Below are 15770 nucleotides of genomic sequence, written 5' to 3'. Positions count from 1 at the left end.
GGACATGCTCCATTTTAGTGCGGGTCTCCCGTACCTGAATTAAAACACACTGCTGCCGATCCCATTGAAAGCAGTGGTTTCTGGCAAGCCCCGCAGTATGATTTTCGGGGAAGGGCTTGAAATATAAGCCCTTTCCTGAAAATCCTCATTAACTGGTTATAAAATAAATAACTCACCTCTCCGCCACTCAGACGCGTCCTCCGGCTGGCTCCCCGGCACTGCTGTCCAGCACTTTCAGCAGGCGGGGATTTAAAAATCACCGACTCCTGAAAGGACTGTGCTGATTGGCTGAGCGCTCAGCCAATTACAGCTAGTGCTTAGCTATTCGTTCATTCATTCATGAGCTGTGGTGCTGGCGAAAGCTGCTGTGTATACCCTGGACAGCAAGAGTAACTAACAGAGAAGTCCTGAATCGTATAAGATCTGATATATCACGGAAGACGAGATGGACCGGCTCAGACTCAGATTTTGGCCATGTAATGCGAGTAGAGTCGCTAAAAAAATTTATAATGCTTGGACAGATCAGCAGAAAAAGAAGACCTGGCCGCCAAAGAACACAATGGCTGATTTTGTCAAAGCTGATACTGGCATGGATATCACGCAACTGAAAGAAGCAATGCAAAACCGAAAAACATGGAGGGAGGGAGCTTTTAGGGTCGCCGAAGGTCGTGAACGACTAAACAGCTAACAACACCAAAGTATATATTGTAATACTGATCCCCACAGTGGCTCAGGAGTAATAGTGTCCCCTATAGTGACTACTCTAGTAATAGTGACCCCCCATAGTGGCCCCAGTAGTAATAGGGACCCCCATAGCTACACAAGTAATAATAGTAACACACCTTAGTGGCCCGAATATTAATAGTAATCCCCATAGTGACGCCAGTAGTAATAGTGACCCTGTAGTGGGCACCATAGTAATAGTAACCCCCATTCTAACCCCACTAATAGAACCCCCACATCCTGACCAACACTAATAGTAACCTTCCACAGTAGTGGCCCTAGTTGTAACACTGACCCTGTAGTAATAGTGACCCATAGTGGCCCCAGTAGTAATAGTGATCCCCTTAGTTAAAACAGTGATACTAGTTCCCCCAAAATGGCCACAATAGTATTTGTACCCCCATAATGACACAAGCAAGAATAGTGACCCCCCCTTAGTGACCCCAGTAGTAATAGTAATCCCCATAGTGACCCCAGTAGTAATAGTGACCACTGTTGTGTTCCCAATAATAATAGTGACCCCCCCCACAGTGGACCCAGTAGCAATAGTGTCTTCTATTGTGGCCCACAGTGGCCCTAGTAGTAATACTGTAACTAATAGTGGCTCCAGTAACAATAGTGACCCCCATAGATGCTACCTTAGTAATACTGTCCTGCATAGTGGCCCCAGTAGAAAGAGCACCCTTATAATGGTCCCAATAATGCTAGTGACAGACACAGTGCCCACAGTAGTTATGGTGACCTTCATAGTGGCTCCAGTAGTTCTAGTGTCCCCCGTAGTGGGCCCTGTAGTAATAGCACCCCCGGAGTGACCCCAATTATAATAATGCCCCACAGTGTCCACAGTAGTAATAGTGACCTCCACAGTGGACCCAGTAGTAATAGTGTCCCCCATAGTGGCCCCAGTAGTAACACTGTTCCCCCATAGTGGCCCCACTAATAGTACTGACCCTCATAGTGGCCGCTGTAGTAATAGTGAACCCCATAGTGACTCCAGTGGTAGTGCTGTCACCATAGTGGCCCAGTAGTAATACTCACCCTCCACAGTGGCCCCAGGAATAATAGTAACGCCGATAGTGGCCCCAATAGTAAAAGTAACCCTCATAGTGGCCCCAGTAGTTATAGTGCCCCGATAGTGGCCACAATAGTAATAGTGGCCCTAGTAATAATAGCATCCACCATTGTGGCCCCAGTAATGATACTGATCCTCATAGTGGCCACTATAATAATAGTGATCCCAGAGTGACTCCAGTGGTAGTAGTGCCCCCAGTAGCAACAGCACTCCCATAGTAGCCCCATTAGAAATAGTGCCCTCCTAGTGGCCCCAATAGTAATAGTAATCCCCATAGTGGCCCCAGAAGTAATAGATACCCCCATAGTGGCAACAATTGTAATAGTGCCCCCATGGTTTCCCTAGTAGTAATAATGACCCCAATAGTGCACCAGTAATAATAGTGTCCCCCATAGTCGCCTCTGTATTAATAATGCCCCTATAGTGACCCTAGTATATAATGACCCCTGTTATTAGCTCTATTAGTAATAGTGTTCCCCATCCGTGGCCCCAGTAGCAATAGAAACCTCCATAGTAACACCTGTAGTAATAGTGCCCCCATAATGGCCCGAGTGATATTATTGTCCATTATAGTGGCCCAAGTAGTATTAGTAACACCTGTAGTCGACACAGTACTAATAGTGCCCCTATAGTAATCCCAGTAATAGTGCCCCTACAGTAGCCCCAGTAGTAATGGTGTCCCCCATAATGAACTCAGTAGTAATAATGCCCCTATAATGGACACAAAAGAATGTGTGCCCCCTTAGTCACCCAGTAATAATAGTTCCCCCACAGTGGCTGCAGTAGTATATAGTGTCCCCTATGGTTACACCACTAATAATCGTATCCCCCCATAGTGGCCCATATAATAATAGTGACCCCACAGTTGCCCCAGTAGTAATAATGTTCTACACAGTAGTCCCAGTGATATTATTGTCCATCATAAGGGCCCCAGTAGTATCAGTAGCCCTCATAGCAGATACAGTAATAATAGTGGCCCTATAATTGCCACAATAGTATTAGTGGCCCCATAGTGACTCCAGTAATAATAGTGCCTCTTCAGTGGTAGCAAGTGTCCACTATAATGGCCCCGATAGTAATAGTGGCCCTAGTAATAATAGTATCCCCCATAGTTACCCGTATCATAATAGTGCCCCCCACAGTGGCCCCAGTAGAAATAGTAACTCCCATAGTGACCACAGTAATATTAAGGGCCCCTACAGTGGTCACAGGAGTAATAGTGACCTCCACAGTGGCCCCAGTAATAATGGTGTCCCCCATAGTGGCCCTAGTTGTAATATCAATCCCCATATGTGACTCAGTTGTAATAGTTTACCGCATAGTTGCCCCAGGATTAATAGTGACCACTATAGTAATACAGTGATACCTTGAGTTAAGAGTGCCTCAGTTTACAAGCTTTTTGACTTGAGAGCAGGCTCTCTCCCAAATTTTTGCTCAGATTTAAGAGCTTGGGTTAAGAGCCTTGCTCTCAAAGGGGCTGCCGCTGCTGCTGGTGGCCCCATTGAAAGGAATAGCCTCCCGGCGACCCCTGCAGTGATTTTCGGGGAAGGGCTTTAAGTATAAGCCCTTCCCTGAAAATCATCCCTAGCTGTAGTAAAAAAATATATACTTACCCGTCCGCCACTGCCGGGGCCCAGGTGTGTCTAGCCACCGCTTGTTCTCCCTGCATTTTCTAATTCCCACCTGCTGAAAAGCCAGTACGTCTATCACCGCTGACCTCTCCCATCTGCGTCCGCGCTGCATACAGGACGCTGTGTGCAGATGCCGTGGGGGGGGGGGGGGGGGGAGGTCAGCGCTCAAAGGCTGGGTGAGTTAAATGTCTGTTTGCTGCACAGCTAGTGCTCCACAAAAATGTTTTATATTTGTGTTCTAAGGGCTCCTTCATATCAGAGCTTTTTTAGTTTTTCGACTCCATCCCTGGAACTGCACACTGACAGAAGCGGAAATTCTGCATCCTGCACTTGCCAGACCCGAACATGGCTGTACAGGACACACTGACTACAGGGAGTTCTGTCTGATGCTTTCCAGGACGCAGCAGAGCTACCTCATGCGATATTTTGGCAGAATTCAGCGGTGCAGACCCCAAGCTGTAGGGTGCAGCATGTCAAGGTGACACTGCAGTACGGTCTTCTTTCAGGACATTGTTATCAGCGTTACTTGTAGCTTGGGCAGGATGACTCTGCTTCCACTTCTGGCCCTTGACCTCTTGTTCCTGCATGTTTGGTAACTTGTGTTCCTCTTGTTTTAGTGAATGTCTGGCTGTAACTCAGTTCTACGCTGCGTACAAACACAACCCAGCCTGCAGCAATCCTGTGTAATCGCAACGCATTTCGCCAGGAGAATTGTGATTCAATGTTGCTTTCTGGCCAGACAGTGAATTGCTGTGTCACACCGCGGCAGTGTCAGACCCATAGTATGCCATTTATATAGGCTTCTAATGAGCAGATGCCAAACGTTCCGCTTTGTTTTGACACAGTCATAACTGCTCCTTGCGGTCACCACCACTATGGAGAACTCCCTGCATGCAGATTAACCCCTTAGGGACGTTGCCCTTTTTTCCCCATTTTTGGTTTCTACACCCAACTTTTCAAAAAATCATAAAACTTTTATTTTTTCATCGACGTAGCTGTCTGGGGGCTAGCTGTTTGTTGCAGGATGAGTTGTATTGTTCCGTGGTATTATGTAATGTAACATATAATGTACGGAGAAAAGTTTTTAAAATTTTTTGAGTGAAATGAAAAAGAACTGCAATTTCGCCATCTAGATTCTATTGAACCTAATAGCTCAGGGCACACAGTGCGGAATTCCACTGCGGAATTCTGCACCGTGAAATCTCCCGTCCTCACCCGCGGCATGCTCTATTTGCCGCGGGTGTACGCTTTCCCGCCTCCCCCCCCCCCCCCCTCGTCATACCAAATATGTTTTTGTTCTGTTCTCTCCCATAGAACCTATACAAGTCTATGGGAGAGGAGCGCACACAGGACTCTGAAAAGAGTCAGATTGTTGGCTGGCGGGTGAATTCAGTAACGGGCATTGTGGGAACCAGAAAGCAGGTGAGTATGAAAAATACATGAGTTAGTTTATGTTGCTTTTGTGGGGGTGACAAGTTCTGTCTCAATACAGGAAAAAGTTTTTGTTTTTTTTTAAATATTCTTTATTTTTTCCGACAATAAAAAGTTTATTTATTTTTACATCTTTAGTCCCCATAGAGGACTTGAACTTGTGACCGCTTGATCGCTCATACTGTATAATGCAATACCACAGTGTTGCATTACACCACATTCTGACAGGCATGTCTTAATAGACAATTAGTCAAGGCAACCTTGGAGGCCTTCAGAAGGGTCTGCGCTGCGATGACAACCAAATGGCACCTTGCGATCTTATCATAAGGGGGCCGTTTGGGAATCCTCAGCGCTGATTGGATGATTTAAATGCCACTGTCAGAACTAATAGTACCATTTAAAAATTGACAGTGGCCTTTTAAATGGTTAACAGCTGCGATTAGCTGTTGTGGGTGGGTGGTGAAAACAGCCGGCACCCACCTTGTAGGGAGCAGGAATGGCTCCCAATCCCACTTCATACAAACCTTGCACCTGGGGGATGGAACTCTACATCCTTTTGAGTGAAGGGGTTAATGTACACCGAATGGCCCCCTTTTTAGAGCCCCTGCCCCCTTTTTACGATTGATGCTTCCCCGTATCTAAATTAGCGCCTGCCAAGTTTTCAGTGGATTCCACATCAGATGGGAAAATCCAGCGATCTGAGCGATTTTTAACGAGGCCGGTCATCGATGCTAGACTAGCCAGGACCTCACTGCCAACCATGTGGGGTCCTGGCTCATGTAACAGTGTGGAGAAAATACCGAGAATGGCGTGATCAAGGAAAAACATCCAGCGAAAGTGGATCCTGTGGATGGAAACAACTCCTCACTGAAAGGGGTCGGAGGAGGATGTCAGGAATAGATCTGACCAACAGGCACTGCAGATTCAAGAGCAGCTGAATGCATTGCTGGTGCTCCAACTAACATGTCCAAATGCACAACTCGCCGTTCCATCAGCCATGTGATTACTTTTATCCAGCTCTGAGTAAATAAGGTTGGCTGTTGAGCTCTGTGACGCTGCTAGACCTGATCTGGCAGGTTAGTGAACCACTGCTGAGGATCTATAGTTCACAGTTCCTATAAATCCTCATTATTCTGCGCCCTTCTGATATACCTGCAGCTAAAAAAATTATAATTTGCAGTGTGAAAAAAAAATGTTTGCACTGAGCGCCCTCTAGTGCCCACACACAAAATAGCATTCAATATGACGCAGGTATTGCGGTTTCTGCGAACAGAGGAAAAGTTGCAGCATGCTCCATTTTTGTGCAGATTCCGAGTGGACGGCTTCCCTTAAAGTCAATGGAAGCCGTCCGATCTGCAGGTCTTCCACAATTGACATTGCAGAATTGCGCATGTCCGATGGCGAGTCGTGCGGACTATCTGTAATACAGATGAAGAGAAAAGAAAGCGGATGCGTGCATGCACCGCTGCTGCCAGGGCCGGAGTCCGCATGCGGAATCCGACCCGCCCGTGTGCAGGCGGCCTAAAGCGGTGAAGATGCCTCCCATCTGGGCTCTCTGCAGGACATCCGCAGTGGAGCTGTCGGAAAGGAAGGCTTCCACCTTTCAGGAAAGGACAGAAGTGGCTCAGTAGTTTGCAATTCCCATAAACGACAGTGACTTTTGCCAAATAAATAAAAAAATTTTAAAACTATGTACATTTTTTCAAAATACACTTTATTAACCCCTTTTAATAATTTCTATATTTTGTAATGTTAAAGAAAAAACTTTTTTTTTCTCTTCTTTTGACTTTTTTCTAGCACCCATAAGTGGATTTGAACTTGCGATAGATTGATCACATGTACAATGCACTGCATTACTTCAGTAGTTGGGTATATTGTCTTGTTGTAGTCATTCTATTAAGCCCTGCCACAGGCCCGTCTTAATAGGCAGATATACATGGCAGCCCTGGGGACTTTCACACATGCCAAAGAAATGGCCCCCTGCAAACTCCTAGCAGGGAGGCCATTCCAGACATATGAAAGGCACCGCTTCTTTTTTTTATGGCGTTCGCTATAATGACAATATAAATGACATGACGACTATTTTCTGCGGGTCGATGTGATTATGAAGATACCAGAATTATATTTATCGTATCTGTAGGTTTTTCCACTTGCACAATAAAAAAGTATTTTATTATTCAGTTTTTTGCACAAAAAAATGTGCAGAAAAGGGAAAGTCGTTTTTTTTAATATCCCTGTAGGGGGCTTGAACCTGTGAACCTATGATCATTTGCCCCTCCTCGAATGAATGCAGAGAGCCGATGACATCACAGAGGGAGCTTGCTCCCTCTGTCAACCCCTTACATGTTGTGATCAACATTGATAGTAGCATGTATGGGGTTAATGGTGGGGATCGAAGTTCTCTCCAATCCCCACCATTGCAACAGAACTCAGCAGTCAGTTGCAGCCGCTTCCTGCTGCAGATGGTGGGAGCTTCTGATGTGTTCTTCTTCCATTAGGATTACCCAGCGCATCAGGCATCTTCTTGCGCACGCATTGGCGCATCCCTATTGACTTCTATAGGGACCTTTGGTGCGCAAATACGCAGAAATATAGAACAGGTTCTCATTTTATTATGCGGCTGAAATGCCCGCCCAAACTACGGAAATGTGTGCGGGCCCATTGAAAGCAAATACGTCCTCGTGAAGCCGGCCTCTAGGGCAAATCAAAATCACGGAAAATCAAAATCACTGATTTCAATGATTCCGTTTTCGCTAGTGGTATTCTCGCCCGTTAATACTGCGGCTGATAAAAGGTGGGGCTTGCCCGACCTTCCCTGCATGTTGTACATAGATTGTGTGGGGGCGTCACCTATCGTCCCGCGGCCTTTTTCCAATTCCTGCGATCTGACGTTGAGTTTGAAAGTCTGTCGAAGGGGAAGCTATCTCCCTCGTTCAGGCGCAGCTTCGTTCTGTACCGGCGGGTGCAGTTCTGCCTACGGCCAGATGACGCCCGGAGGCGCCCTCAGATGAATGTATAAGACCTGCGTATATTTTTACACCTGTAATACGCAGTTAATGCTCATGTGACGTGCGTATTTGTTGCACATTTTTTACACCAGACTATGATATTAGTGCATAATACGCGCCAAAATAGGACGCGCTGCGGTTTTTTTCATGCGATTCACATGGCGCAATGTAAATCTGTGGGCCCCTAGCGCTGCATGTAAAAAATATGCAGGCTGAGGGCTTAAACAGATGGGTGCATACGCTAATATGCTCACTGCTACGGAGCATATTAGCGCATGAACCGTGAAACTCCATGCGCGAGTTTGAATAAAAAAGCGTGAAGATGGGTCCGGCCCTATTTTTGTTGCGCAAAGAAATAAAGCGAGGGATTCCCAATAATGGTTTTGTTTCATCTCATTATGCGGCCGTGATTTTCACAGACGTATTACAGGACTAACATGCCACAGGGCATAACTGCACGTCCTGGCAGAGCGGTACTTAGCGCAATAGGGCGTACCGTTACGTATCATAAGAGATCTCGCGCTATCCGGCAGGAGCCCAACTGTCACCGATAGCCAGGCTCCGCCTGCAACAGCAGGGGTGCATCAGAGCAGCGACCCCTGCTGTTAACCCCTTCCCTGCCATGTGAAGGGTTCACAGAGGGAGTGTGCTCCCTCTGCGACGTCCTCGGAGTCTCACGATATAATCGCGGAGAGACCGACGCATTGCCATGGCAACAGGATGCCAGATACCAATGTCCTGTATTGCCAGTGCCTGTGATTGCTGTAACAAGCGGCACTGCATTAATATAGCGATCTGAGCTGATATGGTGCAAGTCCCCCACAGGGACATAAATTGTGTAAAAAAAAAAAAAAAATGTACAAAAAAGAAAAATGTAAAAACACAAAGTAACCCCTCCCCCCCCCCTTTTTTTGTGCTTTTTCTCAGCATAAACTTTTTTTAAAAAAATTAAAATACCCCATATTTGGTATCGCTGTATCCATAACAACGCATACAATAACTTGTACAAACTTTTTATTCTGCACGAAAAAAAGCATAAAAAAACCCAAAAAACTGAGGCAAAATGCTAAAAAATAAGCCCTCACATAGCAATGTCCATGGAAAAATAAAAAAGTTATAGGACTTTGAATGCAGCAATTTAGAAATTTTTTTTTCCAAAAAAGGGGTTTTTATTGTGGCAAAGGAAAAACGTTAAAAAAAAAATAAAAGAATTTTGGTATCGTTGTAACCGTACCGACCCGCAAAAAAAATGTATTATGTCTTTTATGCTGCATCGTTAACGCTATAAAAAAAAATCTATGGCAGAATTGATGCGTTTTCTCTCTCTACGATCATAAAAAAAATAATAAAAGTTTTACAACCTAGTCAATATACCCAAAAATGGCACCGATTAAAAACTGCAATTCGCCACGCAAAAAGCAAGCCCTTATACAGCCGCGTCATCGGAAAAATAAAAAAGTTATGGATTTTGATAAATGGAGATGAAAATCCGCCAAAAATCATTGCGTCCTTAAGCCCAAAATAGGCCAAAATGTCCTTAAGGGGTTAAAGGCCGTCTCACACAAGTGTAAGCGCCTATACGCTTTCTATCGCAGGACGTATATGCACTATGCAGGGCGTAAGAGCAATGCATTTGACTGTACTTTATTGCGCTCACAACAGCACACTTCCGACCGCGCCATTTTGGAGTAGGGTGGGATCTACTCCAAAGTTGTGCCTATTTAGAAAAGGCAGCCTACCTGTAAGCAGGTCAGCTGACTCGCTAGGCCCAGGTGTTTTGGATTAAACCTGCAAAATCGTGTAGTTCTCTGCGCTATTTCATGCACGCAGCGGCCTTCCATGCACAATTGCAAAGAAGAATAGAGCATGGCGCGTTTTTTTTCCCCGCCCTTGGAATGCGCGTGGAAAACACCCACATGTGAAGGAACCCATTGTAGTGAAAGGGTTCTATATCTATTACGGGCACAGATTTTGCGTCCGCAAATGCGCTCATGTGAGGCCGCCCCTCAGTCCTGATGGTTGGGACCACACAGAAATGCATTGCAGACCCTGAGGCTATGCACCCCTTACCTACAGTATTGCACCTGATTATACCTGGAGCAATAGAAATATGAGTTGCACATATACAATAAATATCCTGAAAAGAAAAAAATGCAGTTACGACTGTAACTTCCTGAAGAGGGCGCTCTTCTTCATGTATTTCAATCAGCCAGACTACTGGAAAGGGAAGCTGTCACATCGGAGAAGCGCCAAGTTATGGTGCTGCTCCTGTCGGGGGAAGTCATGTTATTTTCCCCAGCATGAAGATGACTCTTCTCTGACACTCTCCTATACAAGTCTATGGCAGAGCGTGCACACGTGGCTCAGAGAAGAGTTATATTGTTGTGCGGAGCTAATATCTTCACCTGTGAGCACCAAGGGAACTGCGGACCGGGTAAGTATAAGCTGACATCTTCTGACTCTCTGATGCACAAGGAGAAAAGTAACACCATATAATACCAACTTCTTGGGGAAGGAATAACGCCAATCTGGTGCCAACAACCACACGACAGCCGACTCTCCGGTCTCCAAGATATAATCCAACGTGCAAAAGAGGGAGCGGCACTCAGGAACTCAGATCCACTTCTGAGTTCCTGAGTGCCGCTCCCTCTTTTGCATGTTGGATTATATCTTCCGACTCCCTGTCACCTACAGTAGCAGCACCATAAATTAGTTCCAATGTGACAGCTTCCCTTTAACATTTGAAGATAATCCAGGGGAACTACTGTTTCTCCTTGTAGAGAGCACCACAAGGATGTAGGGAGACTTACAGGCCATGCAATGCTCCCTGGGAAAAAGCTATGCAAATGAGTGATGGAATAAAGCCTCCTCAGCAACACTCAGGGTCCTTTTACACAAGCCGATAAATCATTTAGTGTAAATGCAAAGCCGCCAGACTAAATGACAAATGAGAATCCGTTTGCTTCTGCATGCATAAAATCCAAACGGCGGATTGGCTTGTGTGAACAGGCAGTTATCACTTGTGAATGACTGCCTGTTTATTGTGAATGGAGGTGGGCGGACAGGAATGGGCCGCTCCGCCTCTATTCACAAGCGATACTCGCGTAAAAGCGCAGAAATGATTATCATTGGGACGATCTGTCAGACATCTGCACCTGATAGGTTGTACCATCTAAAAGGACCCTTATTGGAAAGTAGCTACCCTATTGGTCAATGATCAGAACCCTGCCTGTACTGATGAAAAGCAAGAAACCTAAAAGAGCGATCTGTTATCCTGGTTGGCTTACATCCCTCGTCAAGTTGCAAGGCCTATTGAGTAACAGAGTAGTTACCTTCCAATAGGTGGCGCTGTGGAGGCATTTAAGGGGAAAATTCAACCCTACAACAATCTTTTGACGTGACATGGTCGTATATTGTATCAGCTTGACTTTCTTTTCTACACTTGGGTAGGAGGCAGTGTCCAACAAAGATGCCCACCAGTAAAATTTGTCCTGTGTGGGGGTCCCCTGCACTATTACATGCTGATCCCCATTCACAAATTCCTTGCCACAGCATTCTCCATAGACTTCAATGGAGAGTTAGTAGATGATGAGAGATAGAGAAAAGGAGTGGCACTATCCCAACAGAGGCGGGTGCAGTAGGAAGGGGTTCATCCTTGTCCTAGTTGGATGCCTTAATGGTGGAATGGCAAGAGTGGTATGCAGTTGAACTTTTACCTCTGGACAGCTAGGCACTACCTACTGCTAACTAGAACTTCCAAATGATAATACTTTTGCACACATTAGGTAATCCAATACTCCGGTAACAGTGCCAATAACCAGATGTCCCGATTTAGGCTGGACAGTGCCGCCTTGGGACCTTTGGTCCCGCTTTCCAACAGGACCCCAGGGGGACACCCATTTGTCACGCCTTCAAGACATCTGGTCAACATTAAAGTGACTACCAGTTGGGGTGCCGCAGCTCCTCGGCTGGTAATTACTGTGCTGCGCCACAGCCGGATGCACACACTGATCTTCCTACCCTGACCTATTTTCCTTAGTTCCGCAGGAGGAGAGAGGAGGAGGCGCTACTGTGGGGGCACACACTTCCGCACGCAGCGCTAAGAAGAAGAGCAGCGAAGCTCTGAAGAATAGGAGGAGGCAAGTATGTTGGTTTCAGGGGGAGCTCTATTATTACTGTTACTACTGTGTCGATATAGGGGACACTATATCATACCCAGTAGTAATAGTATATGCACTGAGGACACTGTGGGGATCACTATTACTACTTAGGCCACTCTGGAGGGTCACTATTACTACTTAGGCCACTCTGGGGGGGTCACTATTGCTTCTTAAGCCGCTGTGGGGGGTCACTATTACTATGTAGGCCACTGTGGGAGGGTCACTATTACTATTTAGACTACTGTGGGGGGTCACTAATACTACTGGAGCTACTGTGGGGTACACTATTACTACTGAAACCACTGTGTGTGTGGGGGGGGGGTGTCACTATTACTAATTGGGCCACTGTGTGTGTGCGGCGGGTCACTATTATTACTTAGGCCACTGTGCGGGGTTACTATTACTATTTAGGCCATTGCAGGGGGTCACTATTACCACTGAAGCTACTGCGGGGGACACTATTACTAATAAGGCCACTGTGGGGGACACTATTACTACTAGTTATCACACTTGGACAACGATGGTCCATAGCGCCAATCTAGAATGACCACAACTGAGAGCATTGTTCCATTCAGTGCAGATCTCAGAGGAGGTACCGTTGCCTATCTGTTGCACCCACAAGCACCGCGGATGACCTGGAGGCCTCCGCCCTTTCGGCAGAGGGTCGTCTCTCGATTTTCCTAGCAATTGCTGTGGTTAGAGCACCGTGGGCCGGGACAGCTTCTGACAAGCGTGCAACATGATCAAAAAGGGCGAGTCATTTCCTTGTTCTTGTCTCTGTGATTAATTCAAGCCCCGTGCCAGCTTATATGTCGCTGTTTCTGATGAAGTCGAACCAACAGACACGGAGAATCTGGCGTTGGCAACGCATGTGAAAGGACTCTAGAGCTGAGTGGTTTGCGACACTGTGGGGGACACTATGACTACTGAGGCTACTTTGCAGGTCACTATTTCTACTTAGGCCACTCTTGGTGGGGGTCACTATTACGACTTAGGCTACTGTGGGATGAGGGGGGCAATATTACTGATGAAGATACTGTGGGGGACACTATTACTACTGAGGCCGCTGTGGGGATCACTATTACTAATTAGGCCACTTTGGCGGGGTCACTATTACTACTGAAGCCACTGTGGGGGACACTGTTACTACTGAGGCCACTGTGGGGGACACTGTTACTACTGAAGCCATTGTGGGGGTCACTATTACTACTGGGGCCAGTGTGGGGGTCAATATAACTACTGAGGCCAGCGTGGGGGATACTATTACTACTGAGGCCATTGTGGGGGATCACTATAACTACTTTGGCCACTGTGGGGCTCAGCATTACTACTGGAGCTACTGTGGGGGTCACAATTACTACTGGGGCTGATGTAGGGGACACTATTACTACTGAGGCCACTCTGCACGTGGCAGCGTATCTCAAGCTGACTTAGGGTATGTTTACACGTGGAAATGCTGTGGAATGTCCGCAGCAAAACTTTACGCTGCAAATTCTACAGCATTCCAGAAGCCAGGGAGAAGCACTAAAAGCAGGAAGCCTTTGGAGGAGGTGAGGGGGAGCGCCGCATAGTATGAAGTCAGCTGCGGATATGCGGCTGATTTCTGCACCAATGGTATGGATTTTAACAGTTTTTTGTTTTTGGATGCAGAAATGCTGCGGAAATTGCTCTGTCTTTTTTTTTTTTTAAATGGCTGTATACTTCTCCTCAGGTCCCGGCACTGATCTTATTCTTCCTCTTCTGGCCACGGATTGAAAAAAATCCCCGGCTGCTGAAAGCGCTGGCTGTGACTGGCTACCGCTTAGTGTCAGCCAATCACAGCCAGTGCTTCCAGGAGGCGGGGATTTTTGAATCCCTGGCCAGAAGAGAAGAAGATGATCAGTGCCAGGACCCGGGGAGAAGATGCGGCCGGGCTGACAGCGCAGGAGAGGTAATGTATGTGTATTTTTTTTCTGCAGTTAGGGCTTAGATTATAGCTTTGACAGTAGCATTAACAGAGAAACAATAACTTATCTGTTCACGTGACGCCAGTGCCCCTTTCCAGAAACGATTCATTGAAACCAAGTAAAGAGGTTGTATCTCATAGCTCAATGAGATGAGCCCGGGCTTACCCTCAGCCTCCTGCTCACACGTCCTCCTCTCTAACTCCGCCCCCAACTGCTCTACCAATCACATCACAGAGAGCAGGTTAGGGAGACAAACACGTGGACACCACCAAGATTAGTGACACCAAACACACACGAAAACACAAAGACAAATCTATATGGGGTGGACCAGCACAGAACCAGAGGGTCCCTCACCCTCAGCCCCTACACCTGCACTCCTATTGCGCAGCTAAAATTGTCTCTTTCATGGCCAGATCCCAGTCCATAAGCAAGCGTCCATTGAGTATGCTCAGTTCTGCTGCAACTAAATTTTTGCTCAAATTTTGACACAAGGGCTCAGTAGCGATTGCTACCTCTATAGCTATGCCCCTGGCAATAACTGTCCAGATCAGATTAATAGCAATCACTGATATCACTAAGGAAAAGCTACTGCCCCCGCAGGGGAAAATAGTTATTATATGATAGATCCCTGCTGTTTATTTCTTTACATGCCACGGTCAGTGCAACCATGGCATGTAAAAGGCTGAAAGAGGGAGGGGATTCCCTCTCTCACCCATCGGTTTAAATTGCAGGGGGGTTCTGATGGGTTGCTACAGGGCTGGAGGCTTCAGTATAGCCACCGGATCTGCCGGCAAAGGTGGTCTATGAGGCTCAGCCTCTGGCTGAGTTTTATAGGCTTTCTGTACTGAACTACAGTAGTGTACTAGAAGTATGATAACATATGGTGATAATCAAGTCCCCCAGAGGGACCAAAATAAAAAGTTTAAAAAGTATATAAAAAAAATAAATAAAAATGAAAATGTCAAACCCCCAACTTTCCCCTTTACTATGTAAAAAAATGTATGCATAGGCGCTTGAAAAAAAATCCAGAATGCATGTGAAAAAACGCATGACCGAAGCAAAAATTTGCACATAAATAGTGCTGCCCCATTGAAAGCAATGGGAGAGGATCACTGTGAAAGCTGCAGCAGGGGATTCCTTGGATGTGAAAATAGTGAATGGCTGTGATTGGTCACAGTGCTCAGCCAATCAGAGGCAGCGCTTCCAGGAAGCAGGGATTTTTCAATCCCTGGCCAGTAGAAATGAAAAAGCACAGTGCCGGGGACCCGGGGAAAAGATGCAAAAGCGATTCTAGGTGGTGTATTTTTTTTCCTTCATCTCCGCGGGGAGTCCCCTCATCACTGAACACCGTGATAGTGCTGCCACAGTGTTCAGTGATGAAGGGACTCCCTGCAGGGATGAGGGAATCCCCTTCCACAGATCGCACTCCTCTGCCACTGCTGTGAATGTTGTCGCAGGGGATTCCCTCATCCCCATGGGGAATCCCCTCATCACTGAACAATTTGCTGCTGCTGTCACAGTGTTCAGTGATCAGGAGGGGCTGTCACAGCAGTGGCAGAGGAGCGCGATCTTCTCCCTATGTTTTCAATGGGGAGGAAGGCTCCACTTTTTTAACGCTGTCCTATCTTTTTCAGGTGCAAATTTTTTGCACTTGTAAAAAATGGACATGTGACCGCTTTCATTTGAAAGCATTGCTTCTAATAGAGTAATTCTTAAAACGCACCTATACATGCATGAAGAAAACGCTCGTCTGACTAAGCCCTCATAGAGCTCCTTCGATGGAAAAATATGCTATGGGT

General features: G+C 46.4%; 1 protein-coding gene across 1 annotated transcript in view; it reads right to left on the bottom strand.

The window, feature by feature from the left end:
* The window catches only part of LOC136633421 (death-associated protein kinase 2-like), a 704757-nt gene that overhangs the window by 105815 nt on the left and 583172 nt on the right, over positions 1-15770 (bottom strand). The window lies entirely within an intron of this gene.

Source organism: Eleutherodactylus coqui, chromosome 6 (assembly GCF_035609145.1).
Source record: "Eleutherodactylus coqui strain aEleCoq1 chromosome 6, aEleCoq1.hap1, whole genome shotgun sequence".
Classification (NCBI taxonomy): Eukaryota; Metazoa; Chordata; class Amphibia; order Anura; family Eleutherodactylidae; genus Eleutherodactylus; species Eleutherodactylus coqui.
Note: the sequence above shows the minus strand (reverse complement) of the source record. Positions and strands in the feature narration are given on the sequence as shown.